Below are 3,804 nucleotides of genomic sequence, written 5' to 3'. Positions count from 1 at the left end.
TGTCACTTGTGTGTATTATTTGGAGAGGCACTATCTCAAAATATATTTTGCCCTATGCTTGAGTTGCTTTCTCTTTTCTTTTACCAGTTCTGGGGACCAATCTTGTCTTGTGCATGATAGGCAGGCATCCTAGCACTGAGCACTCCCATAACTCAAATGGTGAGTTTGCTGCTGCTGTGTGTGTGGACCCCACTACTGTCCATGTCAGTAGATGCTTCTCTGCAGGTGTTTCATCCACAATTGCAGATGGTCTCTTCCTTCTTAAAGGTTTTTTTATACAAGTGATTTAAAAAAAAAAAAAAACCTACATCCAGCTTACCTTTTCTTCCTATGAATAATACTTAGGTTGAATATTCCAGAAAACCCAGGCTTCATTTCTCTCTGTGTTTAGAGTAGCTCAGTAGCCCTGGGAAAATTGTGTGATGGTTTTCTTAATGCACACTACATGACCAAAGGCTTGGTAAGGAGCATCCCAGTCAGATGTCCTAGTATAGTGGCCCTCTCTTCTCCACCAAAGAATCTTAAATAAGGTTCTCGAGAGACCTTCACCATAATCTTCTTTTAACAGAATGTCAGGAAAAGATTTTGCAAAGATCTCAATGGGGGTTATTACACAGACTTCAGTTTTTGTGTTAAAGCTTTGAAGACCTCTGACCAATCTTGTACACAAAGCACTTTCTGTGAACTAACAAAAGAAAACAAAAAAAACACCTTTATGTGTACCCCTACAAAAAATATAAACCTCCTTCCCTGTCACACTGTGTGTAAATAAAGATCAATGAAATTCCAAGCAGCGATCCAAAAAATTTTAGGTGATACCCCTCAGAACCCTGCATCTAATAATCTGCTCCTGGAACATTCCTTGGGTGTCTAGCCTCATGTGCCCTACATCACTAAAGGAGCTGCAGCCTCCAACCAGGTGATGTTGTGCAGTACATGATGTGGAGAGGGCTGTTTCTGCTCAGGCTAAAGGAAATTCAATGACCTGTCCTAAGGACTCAAAGCATCCTGAGCAAAACCTCATCCACAACCTATTCAGGAATCATGGATCTTGTGTGATCATAGCTAAGAGTTCCTTACATACTTTTGTTTAAATTTTTAAGGTAACCAACATGCCAACGATGGGATAATTGTCACTGCTATATCACTTGCCAGGCTTTTGCAGTGTCTCAGTGTTCATTTGGAAAGGAAGGCCAAAAGAGTGTGCTGTGGCACTTCTGTTTTTAGTAAATACACCTTAAGACATCCAGGATTGCTCTAAACTTTCTTTCCACTTAATGAGACAGTGTGGCAATTTCCTAGTTTTACATCTTTGATTTAGTAGAAATATTGCATACTGGTGTATGAGTACTTGATGCATTCTGGACTTCTTTGTAATAAGTTCATTTGTCAAATCAGTAGTTGCAAGCTTGCTCCTGGGCAGTGTGAGGAACTGGAGTGAATGCAACTGTCCTAGGGTGCCGGCATTCTTTGTAGGAATTCAGTCTTGGTGAGTACATCAGTGCAGAAATCAGACTCCTAGGAGGGCTACAGAATCTCCTGACAGGATCTGCCTACCCCATTTTGGTGAATAGTGTTGTCATGTGGGTCAGCAGGTGGATGGCCACCTTCTGATGGATTTGGGTTTTTTAGGTGAGCAAGTAGTGACACTATATAATGATTAAATGAGAATTAAAATATTCTGTGTCATACTGAAGACAGGATTTGGGGGCCAAACACAATAACATGTAACCTCTTGGACCTTGAATCACATATTTTCCTTTTATATATGCATTTTGTCACAAACTTTTGTAGTGTGATGCTTATGTGAAACAAACTGAGATGAATATGGAGAGATTTTTTTAGTGGTACAGTGTATTAGAAGTTTTAAAGACTTGCAGCAGACTTAAATTCTACTCTTGTTAAAATTTTGTGAAAGACTGTGAAATCCTCAAAATTCTTGTGAATCCCCAGATGCTGTGGTAAACACCTGAAATCCCAGTTGCTCAAGATTCTTACACAGGTGGATTATGAATTCTTTTCATTTTTTTTAAAGAGAGAATTTTTATTATTTATTTTTTAGTTTTCATTGGACACAACATCTTTATTTTTATGTGGTGCTGAGTATGGAGCCCAGTACCCCATGTATGCCAGGTGAGCACGCTACAATTTGAGCCACATCCCTAGCCCATTTTTTCATTTTTTAAAAATTATTTTTTAGTTGTTGGTGGACATTTATTTATTTAATTACATGTGGTCCTAAGAATCAAACTCAGTGCCTCACACATGCTAGGCATGTTGTCAACTACTGAACCACATCCTTAGCCCAAGGGTTGTGATTTGTAAGGTACTTACATGGATTACAAAGAGTAAAGAACTCAGTGAGACCCTGTTTGTAAAAAACTAACTCAAATAAATAAAAAAGAAGGCTGGGCTTGGCCCAGTGGTTGAGTCTCCCGAGTTCAATTCCCAGTACCTCCAAGAAAAATACATTAGGAAACAAGATTTAACAAACTGTATGATGGGTGGATGCGCTTTTCCATTATACTGTTTTCTTCTTTGGATTCTCAGGCATGGTTTACTAATTCAGGAACTCTGTAAAATTTATCAATTCAATAAAAAGCAAGGGTATGGTTTTAAAAAATAATAATATAGCAAGGTCCATGAAGGGCAGCTTCCTGCTCTGGGAACCCTCAGTAATTGGTAGTCTTCACAAGTCGTCATAACGTCCTTATCATAAAGAGTTTGTGGAAGCTTCTGTTGTGCAGGAGTTTCTGAAGGTGCTAAAAGCGCCTGTCTTTTCAGAGTCTTTTGGTGGAGGAGTTCCGTAAGGAGGTCTCTGGTTTATAGATGATGTCATTGGGGAGCTCAAGTGAAACTGATAAGTGGAGAACACGTTGCCATATGCTCCAGTGCAGTCCAAGAGTGTCAGATTTTCTTGTCTTTAAGGAGTGTGTCAAGGACTTTAGGAGGTGGAAGTCAGCAATTTAGGATGTGCTTTTGCAACAACTTGATGCTGTGAGTCTCTGCTCAGTTCATTTGTGAAAAGCTGATGAGTAGTCTGAAAATTTATTTGGTCCTGTTAGTGATAAGGGCAATTTGCATTAGAATGCTATTGAAATAGAGAAACCAGAAAATATTAGCCAAATCTGAGGCCAACATATATACCAGTTGTTAATTAGATAGGATTAGTAATTTTCATTATATTTTTTATTGAGCATGGATACTTAGAGATTGAGCCACAAGAAATTAGCAGTTATCTATCCCGGGCAAAAGTTGAGATAGAGAATACCTGTGTTTCTGTAGTTGGAATTTCATTGTTTCTCTGTGATTATCAGTGACTGTGTTTAAAGATTTCAGGATGCCTAGATATAATTTTGATTTTTCCATATTTAACAAATTGGAAAATATTAAATATTCTGAGAAGCACATCACATTTCCTTGGAAATTTTAGTTTCCATAAAACTTGTTTTAACATATCAAAAAATGTATGAAGTAATTTAATTGGAGATCAATGGTGTTTGTTTTATCTATCTATCTATCTATCTATCTATTTATTTATTTTTGGTACTGGGTATTGCTGTGACCAGTGTGAACAAAGTAGTACGTTCTGGAAAGGCTGATGGGAGATTGGAAAAAATAAAGACTAACACATGCAGAACTTGAAGATAGAACAGCTGGGATTTGGTGGAGCGCTGCTCTCTGATGGAGCAGCAGGTCTAAAGAATTACACCAGCAATCTTTATTACATATGTCTCATTAATCAGATTAAAGACTATGCAAGCATTATTGTTTGTATTCATGAAAGTTACACAGTTAGCAACA

The sequence above is a fragment of the Callospermophilus lateralis genome, chromosome Y (assembly GCF_048772815.1).
Source record: "Callospermophilus lateralis isolate mCalLat2 chromosome Y, mCalLat2.hap1, whole genome shotgun sequence".
Lineage (NCBI taxonomy): Eukaryota > Metazoa > Chordata > Mammalia > Rodentia > Sciuridae > Callospermophilus > Callospermophilus lateralis.
Note: the sequence above shows the minus strand (reverse complement) of the source record.